The 19798-nt window shown below is 45.0% G+C and overlaps 1 protein-coding gene across 1 annotated transcript in view; it reads right to left on the reverse strand.

The window, feature by feature from the left end:
• Window positions 1-19798, reverse strand: part of LOC120798055 (pro-opiomelanocortin) — a 40540-nt gene that overhangs the window by 14125 nt on the left and 6617 nt on the right. Inside the window, exon 2 of the mRNA XM_040142043.1 lies at window positions 15490-15560. The gene's annotated coding sequence lies outside the window, so the exon portion shown is untranslated. The remainder of the gene's footprint in view (window positions 1-15489; window positions 15561-19798) is intronic.

Below are 19798 nucleotides of genomic sequence, written 5' to 3' on the forward strand. Positions count from 1 at the left end.
CTTGTAGTTTTGTCCTTCCTCGTCTCTCTCCTCTCTCCTCCTCTTCCTCTCCTCTCTCCTCCTCCTCTTCTCTCTCCTCTTCTTCGTCTCCTCTCTCCTCCTCTTCCTCTCCATCTCCATCTCTCTTGTAGTCTTGTCCTTCCTCGTCTCTCTCCTCCTCTTCCTCTCCTCTCCTCTCTCCTCCTCTCCCTCTCCTCCTCTCCTCCTCATCTCTCTCCTCTCTCCTCCTCTTCCTCTCCTCTCTCCTGTAGTTTTGTCCTTCCTCTTCCTCTCCTTCCTCTTCCTCGTCTCTCTCCTCCTCATCTCTCTCCTCTCTCCCTCTCCTCTCCTCCTCTTCCTCTCTCCTTGTCTTCCTCATCTCTCTCCTCCTCTTCCTCATCTCTCTCCTCTCTCCTCCTCTCACTTTCTACAGGTGTCTCTGTGCCTGTAAACCACCTACTGCCCCACGATCCTGCTCCAGTTGTTATTAGTCTGATTATAGTTACACATCTTTATGTCGTACGTCTACTATGCCCCCCCCGTTCTCTCTCAGCCCAGCCGGTCGAGGCAGACCCCCCCAATGAGCCGGGTTCTGTTCAAGGTTTCAACCTGTTAAAAGGGAGTTTTGTTCTTGCTCATGGGGGAGAGTCTGGTCTAGACCTGCTCCACATGAAAAGTGCCCTGAGAGAACCTCTGCTGTGATTCGTTGCTATATGAATAAAACTTTGTGCATTTTTGCTTGAAAAACGACCAAAACAATCGATTATCAGAAGAATGTGGTGTTAGTTCAATGGTTAGAGAAGGTTTGTAGTCACGGACGATAAACTACATGTAGGGAAACACTGCGGTTTGACGAACGTGACGAGACTGAATCCACGTTTGTTCTGCGTCTCTGTTTCCGTCCAGGTGGGTTCACAGAGCGGAACAAACTCTGTCACCTTTTCTGCTTCTCGCTGTTTAATCCAATTATTCACCAAGTGTCCGGACCACCGCCGCCTCGTTCGCCCAAGAGAAAAGGGCCCCCGAGCGGGAAGACGCCGCGCCGCGTTTGCTCCAGTTGTGGTCCCCGAGGGGCCGGCGAGAGACACACGATAATTAGTGGCTGCAGACACACACTGGGGTCGCTCATCACTTCACAGCCCTCTGAGCTCTTTGTTTTCGCCCGTTTATCCGCCTCCTGCTCTAATGCCGCGTCTATACATATGTATTTATGTATATGTGTGTGTATCTGAGATGTTCATGTAAAACATCATTGATCCCCGAAGGGAAAGTCTCTGTCCTCCACCAAGAGGTCCGTTTTTTTTACAGTTTTAATATTTTCCTTGGTTAAATAATACACGTGGCGACGGGAGCTGGAAGCAACGGAGCTGAAGACGCGATTGTGCAAGTTGAAATATTTATTCAACTGTTTTTTTGACTTTGGTTTGTAAATTCAGAAAGGAGGTAAATCTGGAACAAAACAAAATCTGGTCTTTTTTTTTTTTTAATGCTAAGATAATATTAGCAAAGCTCGACTTAAGTCGACAGCTTGCTTTTGGGTTTTGCTGTGGAACATGAGGCTAATTCATCAGACAACGTTAAGCTAAAATGGACCCGCGTGACTTATGATGTAGCCCGGCGATGGCGCCTGAGAGGGAGGCAGACGCCAAATTCACTGGAAACGACAGAAGCTGAATAGAAATCACCTTGTGACAGTTTTCACAACCACTACAGCTCAAAGAAAATCAGTTCCTCAAGGTCACATCTGAGACCCGTCTTTTACTGGACCCAACAGCAGTTGCAGCGAGCAAAAACAACTGTTTTTTTTGTAGCTGACTTCTGTTTACTTCAACTCGAGACGACACATATTGCTCTGCAATTTTTATTCTACTGTTTTATCTGTTTTGTCGTATTTGTCTTTAATCCTTGCACTTTATCATATATTGTACACTGCTTTCCACCTCCACTGTTACACAATTTCATAACTGGTTGCACGCGCCACATCCAGCACAGTCCATATATTTCTACTTTTTTAATTATGATTGTCTGTACATAGATTTTCATGTTATTTTTGTCTGTTTTTTTTTAATTTTGCTGTGTTTTTATTCTAAATTACACACACTTTGAATTGTGGCTAACAAAAATCCTGTTTGAATGCGTCTCTTTATATTAGCATGTGTTGCTTAATGTTTAATAAACACACACTTTAAATTGCCTTGTTAAAGTCAGAATATAATGTCAGTGTTTTCAAATGTATCCACTCTGGAGAGCGCCCTTTAAAATCCTCAAGAAACGTGGGTGTCCGGCCAAATTAGAGAAACAAAATGCTGCATTTTGAAATGTATTTGCATTAATATTTGGATTATACATTCAGCGTCTCTCTGGGTGACTTCGGTTCCAGAGGATCCGCCCGGGGGTCGTCCCTCTCCTCCTGCGGCCTCTGGACTCTTGCGTTACGGTCATTATCTCATGGCCAGTGGGGTTTGTTGGACCTGAGTTGTGCGTTTATGCTGCTTTGTCTCCGACTATCTTATTTAAGGAGCAAGCGCCCTCCTGGTCTACCGGGTGGTGGTGGTGGGGATGGGGATGGGGGCCCAGTAACAAAGTCCCTGGGACGAATCCTCGGAGGAACGCCCCGCTCTTCGACTGTCACAGCCAACACGACGCGGCTCTCTGAAGGACCGACCCGTTTAGTATTTCCTGCTCATCAGAACTGGTCTCAGCGACCTGCAGCTCCAGGAAGCTTTCAGACCTCGTCACTGTTTACGCACTTCGTCTGTAGATTTGAACCGTAAACAGATAAAATTGCCATTTTTGCCGACCGATCAATAACCCATGAAGTCAAAGGGAAAACGTGTTTAGAAATGTTTGCAAAGCCCAAAAACTGAAATCTCCCATTTACAAAAGTATTCAGACGCTTTTGCTTTGGCTCCAAATTGTGATCAGGTGTTTGCTTTAATTATCTTTGAGACATGTCAAGAACCTGAGTGGAGTCCAGCCGTTGCAAACTGAAGTGACTGGACATAGTTTAGAAAGAAACACACCTGTGTGTACAAGGTCTCTCGATTCTCACCTCTGTGAAAAACTGCCGTGAGGCACAGATGAGGACACGGGTATAAAACCACGGTGAAATGGAAGAAGTTGGGGTCCACCGGGAATCTTCCTAGAGTTGGACGTCCAGTAAAAACGGAGTAACTGGGCAGTTTCGGTCAGGAAGGTGACCCAGAACCCAACCGTCACTAACAGATCTTCAGAAATCCTCTGCAGAGATTAAGGTCTGAATCCTTATGTAAACGAGAGATTCGAGACTTGGGTTTTTAATAAACTTTCACTCTGTCATTCGGGATTATGGACTGATGGGAGGAAAATGGAAAATGTAACCATTTACAATTAAAGCTACGCCGCAGCAAAGTGAAGGGGTCTGAACACTTTCTGCAGCCTTCCTCCACCGTGTGCCGTGGCTGCAGCTGGGCTTCTCCTCCCTGACTGTAGATTTAAGTAGAGGCAGACGGATTGATTGGGCGTGTGCTAACCGTGACACGCAGCGGCCTTCAGTTCAGGGACGTTTCATCCCGCCGCAGTATAAACAGCCTGAAGAGTGATGCGGGAGCTCCTCAGCGATTCCTCTGGTTGTTTTCTTTTTTTTTTGCTGCTTCACTGCTGTAGACGAGGGGCTTTCAAGGCCTGACACCGTGCGCCGCCCCCACCGTTTAGACCGTTCACCACTAAAGGTACGCTGAACTAACCACCAGCAGTTCCTCTTTACAATGTACCTTTGAACGTACAGAAAACTATCACTGGATTACTTTGATACTGCAGAAAAGATAAAGACATGAGAATTTTCAGACACGTTCTGCAGTAGGAGCGCGTTTTTTCCCTGTGATTTCTGTGTGGATTTTAGGACATTTAATCACAACGGACACCAGAGTTAATGATATAATCAAAGTGTGTATATATATATATATATATATATAGTGTATATGTATATACAAACAGCTTGTTTCTAGGTGCCTGCGGTGCAGATGAAGTACCGAATGAAGAGCCTGACTCTGGCTGCCAGTAGTGGAGCTACATGTGTGGGAGGAGCGAAGGCAACTATGTGACTAATGACCCGGGCTTCTGTTTTCGGAGGAGGCCATAAACGCGCTCGCCGTCAACCTAAAACCTCGAAACCCTCCCCTGCCCACCAGGGTCTGTGATTAGCCACCAGCTTTGACCTTCGCCGGCCGGGACGGCAATTAGCTGCAGCTCGGCGGGCTGTAATTGAGGGGGACAACAGCTGCCTTTTAATAGCACCTTCACCTGTTTTCAGCCAGGACCGGTCCCCCCCTTAAGTTGAAACTTGAGGTCTTTCAAAGGGTTTAACTTCTCTCCTGGATACTCCTTCTCCAGACCAGTTAGAACAATGAGGTCCGAACTAAAAATATGCGGATGGACAAAAAAACTCTTGTAGCTCTAACCTGTTCCACTCATCTGTGCTTTCACGAGTCATACGCTTCTCATTTTCCCGCAAAAACAGAAGTGAGACTTGCTGTTTGCTTGTGTGATACACAAACACAAGGATTTCTTCAAATAGAACCACGGGTATAACTTGGTTTTAGCAACATATATAAATAAAATACAAGTTTGAGAGAAAAAAACTGCAGAGATTTGAACAAACCAACCCTTTAAATTGCAGGTTACATCCACCTTTAACTCAATTTTCCTCCTAAAACAAGAGACTTGTTTGTACCATCTGTAGCCCTCAAGCTTCCTCTAAAGAAGTGATGCATTTCTACAGACCCATAACCAACCTTCTATTTGGGAGTAAATCATTTTAAAAAAGTCATCTGGGTTGTAAACGACGCATCCGAGCAGACCAACACGATGGCCGGCGTTTCCCAGGGCTCCGTGATTTAATATTTATACGTTTTGACACTTTTCATTTCTCTTACAATGGTTCCAACTGTGCTGTGCAAAAGAAAAGAAAAAGGCCTTGGCTGGAAAGAGAAGCGAATCTACATGTATGATGGTATACGAGTTTTTCTAACTGGGCATTTGTAACCTGTTTTTTGCATCTTTTTAATATCCTGTCACACTATAGTCAACAACTTTAGGAATCTGTCGCCTTCCCTCTCTCAACACGCCGGCATTTTTTTGAAACAACCTCATTGTGGCGTCTCTGCTGAATGAAATCTGTATTTAAAAGCTTGTTGAGATGAAGCTAATCTCTCTGACGGGGCAGGGAGGAGGAGGAGGAGGAGGAGGAGGAGGATCGGACCCCGCAGGAGCTTCACCTGTCAGATCAGGCCGTTTGGGTGAGGGGTGGGGCTCATCTGAATTTCAACGTCGACCCCGGCTGACCCCCAGAGGGAAGCAGCATTAGCACATTTACTGGGACAATAAACCCAGCTGACAATAATAAGGATACAGTGTTTTACATTAAGGAGATTAATGACCTGATTTATAAACCTGTCTGTTTTTATTTAGCGTTGTATCATGTTTATCTGCTCTTGAAGATGATGAATCATTTCGTCCATAAAATCTTAGGTACAATGTCCCACTAGCGGAGGCCGTGTCTTCAGATCTCTTGTTCGTCAGACCAACAGTTATTCAGTCGTCACGTGGAAAAGCGGAGAAGCCTCACATTTGAGAAGCTGGAACCGTGGTTGATTATCAAAGTGGTTGCTGATTCATTTCTGTCGAGTGACTGATCACTGCTGATTATAGGGAATAACATACCTATAATATGATGGGAGTTCAAAGCGATATCTGCCTCGGATTGCCTTAAGAACATTTTCTTTTTTTTATAGAAAGTTTACACTGATCTTTGATTCAATTTGAAATTCATTTTTACTGGCTGACGTAAGTTGCTTTCTCCGTGTTGCTATAAACATGTTCAAGTGTACAAGTGTTTACTGCTTGAAACCTTCATTTGTGATATTAGAGCCAAAGAAAAAAAACTCCCACAGGCCCGACACGTAGTAATCACCCAGCTCAAATTCAAAGTGAACCAGGAGCGTCGACACCCACAAAACAATCATTTCAGCAAACTGTGACATCCTGGAAAAGTCTGCGGTCCAGATGTTGACGTTGCAGCGGCGGCTCGGAGCCCTTTGTTAAATATCCAGATCTGTCCGATTAACCCACTCATAATTTGATGCACTAAAGACTCGTCAAAGTAATTAGCGAATGATTAGGAAATGATCTGGAATTGCTCAAAATCTGACTTATTAGCATAACATTAATTGCTTTGTTTCATAAAAGCCAGCTGGCTAATTGTTCTCTGTTCCCCCGAACAGTAATTGATCCAGAACAGAGGTGTTTCTGTGTGTGTGTGTGTGTGTGTGTGTGTGTGTGTTTGAGAGTCGTGACCTGCTCTTGAGGAGCATAAAGCAAAAATTACCACAAAACGAGATAAACGTCCTGCTGAAAATCACCAAAATAAAAGCATATCTGCACTTAACCTTGATTCGGATTTTAAATGAAATGTCATCTGAGGACAATTCAAACTCTAACTTTGTTCACACGGTGGAAATGGACAAACTCTTGTGACCTCACTTTCCCCATTTCAAATTAAAACCGTTTCACATTATCAGTTTTTGAATCGTATCAAGTCATTTATATTTTTGGGGCCAAACAGCAGTTGGCTAAACAGTGTCCACTCAAGGTCCACTTACTAACCGGGCGTTCAGACCTGAGCTTTCAGTCAATTTAATCAACAGAAAATTAATCTGCAAATATTTGACGACTGATTAATTCTTTAGGTTGTTTTCAGGCAAAAATGCCAAACGTCTGTCAGTTCCAGCTTTTCAAATGTTCACATTTGTGGCTTCCTTTTCCCCATTTTTGACATGGACACATTTGACTTCTTACCGACGCATCCTTTTCTTTAACAAACTACTGAAATTAGGTCAACTCCGAAAAGGATTTTTAATGTTTGTCTCTATCACCGACTTAATTTGGTCCAAATAATAAACACGACGAAAATCAAATATTATATTGGTTAAAAAATTTTTTTTTTGTATAAATTATAGAAAGTAGTGAAGTTTTATTTAGTTTTGGTTAATTATCATATTTTGTATATGTGCTCAGAGGGAAGAGTTTCTTGTTTGTTGTTTTGTTTTTGCCAGATTCAGATTTTTATAAGCGCCAATAATCTGATGGAAAAGGAAGCCGAGCCTATTTGTTGGGAAAACTGATGAGAAGATTTTAAATGACGATTTCAGACTGAATAAACAGCAGCATCTGCCAGTGGTTTGTAATTAATCACTTGGTCTTTAAAATGTCAGAAAACAGTCCAATACCTGTTTCAATGTCTTTCTTTCAAATTTCTTTATAGTTTATATGACAAAGAAAAGCAGAGAATCACATCTGAGACGCTGGAACCAGGGAATCTTTGATATTTCTGCTTTAAAAGTGACTGAACGAATTATTAAAATTCTTGCTGGTTAATTTTCTAATCAACCAACTAATCGATTAATAAAATAATAGTTTCAGCTTTAAAACAGCATCAGGTTTCTGCTACTGTCTTTTACATATAAGCGTAAGAGACAAACACTCGTGTCAGCCTGTGAAGCCGAAGCACCAATCGCCTCCCGTCGTCAGCTCCGACCTTGACCCCGCCCTCCCTCCCCCCCGCTATGATCGTGCGACCAATCGCCTCCCTGACCTTGCGAACCACGGACACTACGTGTCCCCGCCCCCTAGTCACTCATCACATGCCAGTGACACCCGTGAGCAAATCAAACGCACACTCGTGACCGCTCAACAATTGCTCTGCCTGTTGCCTTTCCCAGCGTTCCTCTGTCATTTCAAACGCACACTGTCGAGGCATTGTGGCTTTCACCTTTGACCCCCGGACACGTGGTTTCTCCGCGGCCTCTCATCTGGAGCAGAGCATCAGCCAAAAGGAAGAAAATGCACTGAATCCTGAGTTATTGGCAAAATGTCCACTCAAACGATTCAGAGTCAAGCATCAGCTGATCGTCCGACCCTGTCTCCTAGAAGCGAGGTTTCCACGCAGTGATGAGAACACACTGAAAAGATCTACAGCAAACGTGGCAGGACATCCAGAGTTGGACATGTCAGCCGCCGCTCCTACAAACTGAAGCCCACACACACACACACACACACACACACTCAGAGTCCTCTATGTTTCTTGTACAAGTGGATTAAAGAGACCCAGATTTGAAGTCTCCCACCTGGAGACGCAGACAGGAAGCCGGGACACGATCTCGCCGGGGTTCTTCCAATCCATCCTGCTTTGATTGGAGACAGAAGACGAGGCAGCGATCCGGAGGAAGCCGGAGTCGGGAGCACTGAATGATGAAGACGATTATGTTTCAAGGGTTTCGCATGGCGAGCTGGAATTCATGTCCAGCCTTAATAGTGCTCGTTTTCTGCCTTGTTCACTCCATTAGTGGCGAGCGGGGGGCCCGAGTGCCGAGCCCGCCGCTAATTACGGCATGAGGGATGATCGGCGAGGGTTCATTACCGGCGGTTCGGGCCGAAACATACTGTCTCTCTCCTGGATAATGATGTTGGATCCGTGGAGAGGGGAGGCCGGCGCTCGCCTCTTCATCAAACGTCTGAATGTCCAGGGGTTAACGTGGCTGTTGACTTCTCTGTCTGTCTCCAGCGTTTTCTCTCTGAATCAAAACCACCGCGGCCTCGTTAACATGAAGCACAAGCCGGAGCGGGTTTACGCGTTCACGCCATCAATCACACACGTTTCCCTTCCGTTCAATACCAGAGTCTGAGTTCAAGTAAAATCTGCGATACCATCCGTTTCGTCAAAACACGACAGCGGAAAGTCAAAGACCCAAACAATCCAGCAACGATTTAATTCATTAAATTCCACGAGGAAGTCAAAACTGAAACGACCACTGAAATACGCCTTAAACTTCAATTCAATTCCCTTAAACATCCATCTGAGAGCAACCGGGGATCATAAGCAACATTTAGGGCTTAACTTTATAACTACTAAGGATCATATTAAGGTTTTTCACCTTTAAAAGCTGCACCTGTTAAGTTAAAGGACAACGACAGCTGAAAATGACTGTGACAAAAGTAGACACTCTGAAGACCTTTCATTTGAAGTTAATGTGGTATGAAGCGGTTTCGATAATCTGGCTAAGCTGCGGGTTCGTTTCCAACCTGGTCTGTTGCCCCGTTGGACCTCGAGTTTCGTCAGGCGTCTTCAGTTTCGAGGGGGACCTCATTCAAACTACAGCTTTAGACCCAGACTTGAATCGGACTTTGGTCACAAAGGCTTGGACTTGATTCCCTAAAAATCTGACTTGCGAGTTGGGAGCAGAAACATTTGAGGCTCAAATGATCCCATTATCCCTGACAGCTTCAAACCTGTTCCCCGTTTCACCTGTAACCGATGGTGACTTCACAGCATTTCCCCGTAAACCTCCTCGGAAATAGGGATCCTACAATAAAACAGCTTCTGTGCTAAGCCAGGCCAAAGCCATCCTGGACTCATCTCTGCACTGAACACAAAGAGGAAACCGATATCCACCTTCTCATCTGGTTGTAAAAACAAACAGGATTTTTAGAAATGTCGGACTGTTCCTTTAAGCCGCAGTTAAACCAGATTTGTCTTTTCAAACCCTTCTGGCTTCCTGCCTCGAAAACCCCTCGACTGTCGTTCTCATTACAGCCTCTTACCTGACACAATGAAGCAGAACTAAATGCTGCCTGATGCTGGGCCAGTTATCTGTCACAGCTCTTTCAACCCGACGTCTGACATAATAAAACCAGACGCAGACGCAGACCGAAGAGGCCTGACATGTTTCTAATGTTAAATTCTAAAACAAAGACAAATTTGTGCTACAATTTGAATTTTCAGCCGTTTGAGCTGATGATCACATCCAGAGGGACTTGACAACGAGCTCAGACTGACTTCGTTCCCACGGAGGCGGTTTTAGATGTGCATCCCAGTCTGGGTGGGAAACTACCAAAGTCCGTCCCACCGCTGTGAACGAGGACACATCATACAAACAACATGCCGGGAGATTAATATTTAAATATCTGCAGTTTTCTCAAGGATTCAAAACAACTGTTTTTTTTTTTTTAAAAACATCTGCATAAATATCCACTAGTTTTCATTCTGTTCTATCAGATATGGTTGTTTTTTCACACATGTTAAACAAGCCACTGCTAAAACTGGTTTCGCGTTAAAAAGCAGTTGACCGGATGCGACAGATCCACATTAAGTGTGGTTTCTTTAGTAATAATACTCAGGTAATCAGGTATCAAAAAGTAAATGTATACCGACCGAAACAGAGAAGAGATGAAAGAAACTCAAAAGGGAGTCAAGAATGAATTAGTGTTCAGGTCGTAAGGAGGGAAATTCAAAAATGAAACAAGAAAAATAAAGAAAGAACAAACAAACAGAATCCAACTCAGCTACACTGAGGCAGAAAACCCTGAATCCAGGCTGACAGGCTGTGTGTGTAGACCAACAGATTACAAAACACATTAACTGATGAACTAAATCCGATTTTACCCGCGACAAGAAAGAAGAGCAACATGTTAGAGGTCAAAACGGCCATGAAAACCAACACGGACCCCAGAAAACAAACTGATGAAGGTAACGAAGGACAGCCGTAGACGGAGGGAGGGAGAAGCGAGACACTTCTTGTGAGAAAAGCCAGAATCGGTGCCGGCTCAGGGTTTCCAAAGACAAGGCTTTCATTCATGTGAAGCGCCCGGCGCTCTCGCGGCCAAGCAGACAGGCAGATCTGCGCGGTGCCTTCATGTCGCTAATGGAAGCCGACACAGTTAACCCAGAGGAAACCAGCAGAACGAGGCAGCTCTAACCCAATTTTAGCCGACGTCTCCTCGCATCCTATTTCGGTGACTGTACCAGCAGTAATTAAGGCTGTAATAATTAAATAACTCTTTTAGCCTGTGCGTGGGTGCGGAGGTGAACATCTCGCCAGATCTAATTAGCTCGTCTGAAGCTCGCCGTCTGATTCTTCTTCAGCCGTCTGGGCCGCTGAACTCGTGTCTGTCTCGGCCGTGGACGCCTCTAATTCCCTGGGTTTGCCGCAGCAGGGAGCGTATATTTACCTGCATGTTTTTATGGACAGAGGTCAAAGGTCAAGCCCTGTGCCCTCACATGTATTGGCCTAAATAGGGAGGAAGGCTGGTTTCTGTGTGTAATAACAGTCATTAGGGGCTGCAGGCACACCTGCTCTGTGCCGTTAACGGGCTTGGAAAGTTGATTCGGGTTGATGGATGTCCCGGCGCTCCGATTTTACTTAGAACCGCAAAAACCCAAGCAGACTCTTCTACACTGTGACCTCGTTTTTAGAGCCCGAAACTCTCACGACCAGCTGTCACGAAAATCTCAGTTATTTTTGCGCCGTGTTCTCACATCGTCGCCCTCCAGACCGTTTCACAATCCTGTAAAGGACTGTGAAATGAGACCTGTAGATCAGACTTTTTAAACATAAGGCATCAAAAAATATCAATATGCAACTCTTAGAAATCTCACCTAAATCCAGTTTGCTCCTGGATCTGAAACCAAAGCTGAGAGACTGGACTTTATGTTATTTGTTTACAAGCGGCGAGAAGTTATGGTCGTGCTGAAACTATTGCTTTAATAATCCCTTAATCGATGAGTCAATAGAACAGAAGCAGGGCTGTTTTGTTTTAAACCGCTGATCACCAACTCCTGGTCAGAGGAGGAGAGATTTGAAGACGTCACCTTGGGCTCTCTCCTCGCTATTATCTGACTTTTCATTGAGGAATCGATTAATCAGGAGGATAATCGCTGGCTGCAACCCTGATCCATGGCGGTTTGCTTTGAGTGAGATGCTGTAAGAATGCATTTAAAGAAACTCAAACACACATTTCCCAACAACGAGCGTTTGGCTTTCAGTTTGTGCCAGAGGTGACAGCTTAGCATTGAACAAACCTCAAAACATCGTCAGTCTTGGAAATTTCTCTCGTCGCATTCGCTTAACAAACGACCGCGTGGTTCACGACTACGAACACGACCAGTTACCTTCTGGTTCTTTTGGGAGGAGACATTTTTTCACATATTTCAGCTTCTTGTCAATGTTAAAAAAAACAAAAAAACCTTTTTAGAAACTTCAAGAACCAAGTTTATGTCTCATTGAGCATCAGCCTAACAGAGCGTTCTCACATCCCCGTTTTCCAGCGCCCTGACTGACTGTCACACTCACTTAAAATTGTTCTGCCCACTGGTAAAAAACAGCCAAACTACCATTTCACATCCTGCAACTCTAGATTCTCCCCTTTTTATATGTTGTGCCTTGTTAAAACTGTTCATCGCTAAAAAAAAAAAACAACCCTTTTTAGCAGAACAAGCACCAAAATGATCTGATTTCTACTCTGCAGATGAAAAGGTCTTAAAGTGTAGCCATGATGAGTTTTAGAAAAAGCAAGGTAATACGGTATAGACACAATATGATTAGATTATGCCGGCGTTATTACATGTTCAACTCACGATCAGGACTCAGTGCCAGAAAGAGGACGGCGAAAAGCGTCTCAGTAATAACTCAAATAGTTAGTTATTGATAAGATTTGGATGTTTTTTGATTCATTGAAATTCATCTGGTAGTTTTCTGTGGCTGGTTGTTCCTCAGAAAGCTGCTCTTTATTATTTTAACACTGAATTTGTAGAGTCTTGTTAAGCTGTACCCGTCTTTCCCGAGGCCACATCATGCTTATGAAGATACTTTCTGGATGTAGTCGGTTTTATTACGGTGACGACAACACGTCTTATCTTAATTATGTGTTGAGTCCAGAACGAAGTAACCACTTTGGGGTCTGTATAAAAATTGCTCTGTCATGTCGGGAGCTGAAATCCAGTGTGTGGACACTTTGATCCTGCACCCGGTCTGAACTGGACCGTTAACCCAACGATGTCTCCGGGGTCAAGCGAGATCCCCAGTGTCGCAACAGCTAGAAAATAAACGCAACGGAAATCGGAGAAAAGCATTAAGAAATTAAAACGTTTTTAGAAACTTGACAGTGTCTAAACAGAATATGCTGTTTACATGATTATTATTATTTACTTTTATGACTTGTCTTGTCAAGGACTGTTATTGTTGATGATTGTGTTTCTTTAAATATGTGCTGAATAAGAAATGGAGAAAATAATAAGCAAAGCAAACACATAAGACATAAAACGCAGTAAGTTTAATAAAGAAAAAACGATACCTAAGGTGCATCTCGGCTGCTATGACTGATGGATTATCGGCCTGAATCCAGCCCGTTTTCCTTCTAACTCCCCGAAGAATTCATTTTATTCATATTTTTGCATGTCAAACACTGCATTGTGTATAATTAGTTCTAAATTAGGCTTTTCGTTGCTGCCTGAGGAAGAGCACGGAGGTCGAAGCACGCTGCCTGCCTGCCGATCTGAAAATTGGTTTACACCCTGCACCCACTCAGCGTTCACCCTTTTATTCATATTTTTTCCGTCTGTATCCAAATATCCTGAAGAGAATTCTTCGTCTTCCAGTTTTTAAAATTAATGTTATTTGTGCCCAGTGTTGCCCAGACACTAAAGAGCAGAAATCTACTCTTTGGGGAAGATATTTGTTGCTCTAGTCCGACAAATACACACCCACGCCGGCAGGACATTAACAGAAACTAACCTTTTTTTCAGAATCGATAAGTAAAGCGAAAAAAGAAAAAACAGGTTAGACTAAAAATGACAGAGTTCTCGTTCGACACCCCGACTCCCAGAACTGTATTTAACCGGCTGCGACCCTCGTGCTCGACTCCTCTGCGCTGTTTCTGGCCTCAGGGCTTCATCTCTTTAATCTGTCTGAATTTTAAGGTCCAGCTCACAGCGGCAGACTCTTCTCTCCTCCCTCTGCTCTGTGAAACTGCCCCGAACCCCCGAAGAGACGACGGGACGTTCCCCGAACTCCCACAGCAATTACCAAACTCTAAATGTCCTCAAACGGTGCCCGTCTGCTTAGCATATTTGTTTTGATACTTCTTCAGAGACTTTTCTCGGCCTACAGGGGGCAGCGTTGGTTAATTGGATTGCAACTTTAACTAGGCTTTTATTTTGGGGGAAACGGAGGATTTTCTCTCTGGTTTTTGCCGCATAACTGCAATCATTTACCATTTCATGAGAATAAACGTAAAAACGATTAAGAGATTCTGTTAAATATGATATTAAAATGAATCTTGAACTTCAGACTGGAGGACTGGAAATTAATGTGTTTCTATCATGCGAGCAATAAAGGCGGTTTACAGTTTTGTCAGGTCACAGTAACTTTAACGGGTCTGTACTTCTCAGACGTGACGGTTTACGTTCAAACTTTAATTCACGAGGGATTGTTTTTCGAGCGTCCCAGTCCGGTCAGACGATCTCTGGCTTTTATCCCGACGGGGCAAGATGTGCCGAGACGTCGATTCACGAAACCACAAATAATAAAAAGATGCATGAAAAAGTACGAGTGTGTGGTCGATGTCCCAGTCCGCTCACAGCCCCCTGCCGTTACTCATGAGCATACGCCATCGTCCCGACAGAGCATCCTCACACACAGTGAGCTAGTCTCTGGACACGCAGCCCTGCTGAGACCGACCTCACCCACGTGTCTTGACAAAGACACTAGCATGGCTCCTGTCCTGACGGAGCGTCTCATAAACCGCTGTCCTGCAGCAGAGTTTACTGTATTAACCGTAGCGCTGAGAACGACAACTACCTGCAGTCACATCACTTTCCCGCAGAATGTTTAAAAACAAAAAAAATTCTGTAGAAATGCCACGGTGACAAGAAAAGGGTGAAACTTGTGTTACGAGGTCGACAAGGAGAAAAATAACAACGACCGTCTGGAAGCAATCGACGCTCTCGCTGACCACGTTAGAGCGGCACGTTCAAAAAATTCCCCGACTATCACCGCTGCTGTTTTCACTGATCCACAGATGAACTGGTAGAGGACGAGGTTGCACTGCAAAAAACTGCTGCTTAAATCATTTCATCTGCTGCAAAGTCTGTGAATTTTGCTTCAAAGAAATGACTGAAAATATCTGAGTTACAAACAAACTCGTCAAATTATGAGCCCACCAGCAGATTTTTCCACTTGTGCTCAAACAAATCTGATTTTAGGAATCGATTCAAAGATTAAATGACTTGTTTGCACAGAGGTTTCCTGCAGTGCAACAATCAATACTAACCCTGCTTGCTGCAAGGACCTACTTAAGAAACTCAATCCCCATCAGCCCCTCCCCCCGATCAACCATCGTCAGGGCGGGGGCAACCCCAGTGGCCAATCAATCGAGGCCTTTTCAGCTCTGATAATCAAAAATCCAATCGGATGCTCTAAATGTTAATTGATCCGAGCTTTGGGACGAAAGCAGAAAAGCTCGGCCTCGTGTTTGTAGCAGCTTCATCTCTGAAAGTCAGATTTCTTTGTCTTAACGTTACAAAGATGAGACGCTTTTCTGATTCTGGACATTTTTTAAAGACATCTCATTGGCCAGCTGGTGTCGCCCACCTCTGACATTGATGTTCCTCTGAGACCAGAAATAAAACGTTTGACTCACCAAAAGCTGTAAATCCAGAGTTTTCAGAGTTACTGAGGAATGGATGCGGTGCCTCTTTCCGCATCAAACACCTGGTGGAACAACAAGAAAAAATAATATTAACCCAGAAAATCTTGGTTCAATTTTTTTTGCAACGAGTAGCTTCAGTTTTGTCAGAGACAGATTTCAACAAGACTGTAGATTTGTTTTACACACAAAATGTACAAGGCCCGATATATTTTGTGGCTTCAGAGAGAAGAGTTTCGTGTTGCTCAATAAATCTTCAGCACGATCCGGACGCGAAAACTTAAAGCTGATGGCTCCACTTAGCTGCTACGTTAGACGGTTTTCTGACCGCTTCGGGTTGGACGATGGTTCGGTTGAGCAGCTGAGTTCATGCGCCTCTTCAAACGGAAAACGGCCTTGAAATCGTCAGCAGCATCTAAAGCGTTACCAGCTGAGGCGACGGCAAAGGTTCGGATTTTTAGTTTAGATTCATATTCCACCCATTTATACAACCACAACACTAATCGGACGTGATGAGGCCGTATCAGGCTTTAATTCCAGTTATTTTTGATACAGAGCAACATACGGTCACAACTGAGCAGCAGACTCAGCCCTGCATCAACCATGTTTAGATGTGTCTGAAAACAAGATGCTGTCTTCACCGAACGATCTCTCCCAGATCAGAAAGTTGCCGCAGAGAAAACACGAGCTGGCGTTTCTAGAGCATGCGCACGCCAGACGGCGGCGTGGCGAGGCAGCTGTGTGCGTAGGCCCCATTGCTGCACCGTGACGAAAATCAGCTCTAAGTGTCACAGTGGCATCCATCCCCTCAATCCACGTGACTTTCGACCCGCGTGAGCGTCATCCTGAGCGCGGCGGCAGGTCAAACCACCTTCATCAGGCTAATATTAGGAACGGAACACCCGTACAACAGCTTATTCAATCCGATCAGCCAATCAGCACAAAATCCGGCAGATACAGGTCGATGTTCACGTGTGACCTCGGCGGGAGTGTTGGAGCCAGACGGGCCGGTCTGAGTGTTTCTGACGAACATCTCCAGGCTTCGGAGACGCGACACGTCTCATCTTGTAGTTTTTGTCCGTGCGGCTCTCCGGAATGTGACCCTGGGGACGTCGCCCCCTTTTGTCCAAGTTGATGCAGCACCTCAGACGTCACTGGGTCACATCGGGTTTCTGGTCCCGAGACTTGTTTTAAGAGCCAGGAATTGGATGCCGGCTGTCAGGTTTAACACCACACGTCTCCACTAAACCAGCAAGACGATCATCGATTGGCTTTTCGAAATATCTTTGCGTATTTGGGTGAATCTCAGGGAGGGTTTTCCCTCCAGTGCAGTTTTCACCGCTCGCTCAGGCCTCAGCCGTGTGTTTTCACGAGCGTGTGTTTGTGTGACTAAATCTGGCCTGGCATTTAGAGGCTGATGAAAAGGTTGATACCGCCACGCCGCTCTGCTCTGACTGAATCGTGTCGGGCGGCGTCGGCGCTCGGGGCGACGTCCCCTCCGCCCATCACCCATCCACGCATCTGTTTCTGCCCCTGCTCTGCTTCTCAGCCGCGGCGAGTGTTTCATAATTGCTTTTCCCGCCACATCCCCTCCACTTTACAACATGCGACGGTAATATCAGCAAACTCTCGGAGATTGTGCCATTTAGCTTTGGATCGAAACGCAAGGGGAGGGAAGGGTGGGGGTTTCTCTCTCCTCTTTTTTCCCTTAAACATCAAACCGCGTCTTGGTTTATTTCCATAAACGCTCCTCGGCCGTTCGGCGGCCTATTATCGCCGCAACAAGCGGCGACTGATGATCTTACCAGGTAAGCAGCTCCTATTAGAGGAAGCTTCATTTAGTGCAGTGTTACACTCCGCCTGTCCCCCCACCCGCCGCACCTTCACCCCCGCTCGCTCCCCCTCCTCCTTCCCCTTTCCCCCGGCCCATAATGGATGATCGCAGTGCTCGGCTTGCATGCAGGAAAGGTTTAATTAAATCATAGTCCAATCATAATCCATGTTGTTAATTAAACTGGATAATTTATAAGTACAAAAGAGGGTATTTATTAGCTGCTCTGCGGCGGCGGCGGCGCTGTAACGTGTACGCTCCCCGTGCACGGACACATACACTTGCACATCCCCCTGCCCCCTCCTCTGCCTTCCAACCTTTTACTATTGATGCCCCCGCATGATTGATAATGAGACAGAGACTGCTGTACTATTTGTCTAATGGCCGTGCAATTAAATTCCCTTGTAAATGACCCATGCCTCATTTCATCCTAATCTATGGAATTTTGATTGAATTTGTCAGCCCTAATTGAAAAATACTGCTATTTAATGTCTGCATTGCAGTTGCAGATCAGGCCGCCTTTAATGAGATCGTGTCCCAGTGACCCTGAGGAGGAGGGGGGAGGGCGGGTCGGTCGGGCGGGGTATCCATGCGTGCCCTTGACTCAGGCCGGGAGGGAGTGGGGGGCTGGAGGGGGGAGAGGGTCCGCTGGGAGAGCAGCTCGGGGTCAGGGGTCACCCGTGTCCTCGCCGTCTACATATGATGTGTTGCGACGCCGGTGGCATCGACGAGGTTTGTATTAATTGATGAGGAAGCCATTACAGGATTCATTAAAACGGAGTTTGATGCCGGCGCAGGAGCAAATATTGTGCCGTGCAGATTTGGGGGAGATGAATCGCTGGGTAATCGCCTGCAAATGCCGACGACTTCAAACCTCGGCGTGAGTCACGAAAACACGAGCTGCGGAGGAGACGTGGGATTTGTTTTAGCTGCAAACGAAGACGAGGCTCATAACATTAGTTCCAGATGTTGATGACGGAGGGATTTCTTTGCAGCTGCATCTATTATAAGTCGCCGCAGATGCGAATGTTTATCACAATGTTTACAATGAGGTTTGCAAACGGGACAGATTTAGATTGAGATACAGTCGTTGGACCTGAGGAGGAATTAAAGCTGAAATTTGCTCATGTGCTCAGATACATGGTGGAGCTCTGTTAGATGTTCAGATTGGATCATTTACCGGGTTAAACTACTCGGGGGCCTGAAGAGAAACATCATCTGTGGGCTTCAATCGACCCTCTATTCGTGTTAATTTGGTTCAACAGATGAACAGAATCAGATGATTGAGGAATATTCCCCAGTTAAATGTTGACACAGGGTCTCTCTGAAAAACAGGACGACTTCTTTTTTCTCCGTTTCCCAAACAAATCTACAATAATTGAAATTACAAGATGAATAAATAAAGCCTGTTCAAATCAGAGCTGTTGAACAGGACGTTGCATAAATGTACCTAAATTACTTAATCCGTCACATGACTGAAGAGAAAGATGCTCTAACATCTGTTCCGCTGTGATTAATCACTGAGTGAAGAAAATGCATTGATTTTGCATTATGTACGTCCAGGTTTACTAGCTAGCAGTCCTCCTCTTCCTCACGGCCTCTCGATGGCTAATTAGTTCTTACCTAAATAATTAGAACCCTGAGACTTGCTCGTATTCGCGCTTTCCAGCCAAACTGTAAATGCACCATTATATATATTTTTTGCTACGTTTTCATTCTGTGTGCACCTGCGCGAACAACGTCAAAGACCCGTTTCCGTCGCCTCGCGACGCCCGATAAATGTTTTCTAATTTCTTTGCCACGTTACTTCCACCGACTGTCGATGGGCTGAATAACGCGACGCTGTCGGCATGAAGGAACCCGACCTGCGTCCTGGTGATTGTGTGCGAGACACAAACAAAAACAAACACTGTCTCACTGCGCTACTAGTGGTCAAAAACGCCACAGGCTACCTTTAAATTTATAAAATCAACCTATTTACTGCTCGTAATTTTAATACATTTTGTATTAACAATGAGAAAATGTCAACGCATTTGACAAATATGTTGATACTGAACGAATCTGTAAAACGTTGACAGACAACGTGTTTGTTTTCCACCAAAATATCTGATCCTGCGGCACAACATCCACCTGCAGCGACTCCAGCATCATCGAGCTGTCTCACGGTTCTGTTTAGACTCTCGCAGAACCCGGTTCGGGTTCGGGAAAGATCCTGGTCTGGTTAAATACAGAAAGCTCACACTGATTTCAGATGCAACCTGTTTGTTTACACTGGACCAGAACCAAAGAGCTTTTCTTGTCTAAACCGCGGACGGGACTCCGGATGTGGACCTGGTCTCTGGTGTAAAAACCCAGAACTTTCGATTGACTGTTCAGTGTAAAATGTCCAAAAAATAGTGCGCTCATTATTCCCTGAAGCCCACGTCAACAGGTTCAAACCGCTTTTGCTCTTTTTTTGAATTTTATTATCAT

This window comes from Xiphias gladius, chromosome 13, assembly GCF_016859285.1.
Source record: "Xiphias gladius isolate SHS-SW01 ecotype Sanya breed wild chromosome 13, ASM1685928v1, whole genome shotgun sequence".
Taxonomy (NCBI): Eukaryota; Metazoa; Chordata; class Actinopteri; order Istiophoriformes; family Xiphiidae; genus Xiphias; species Xiphias gladius.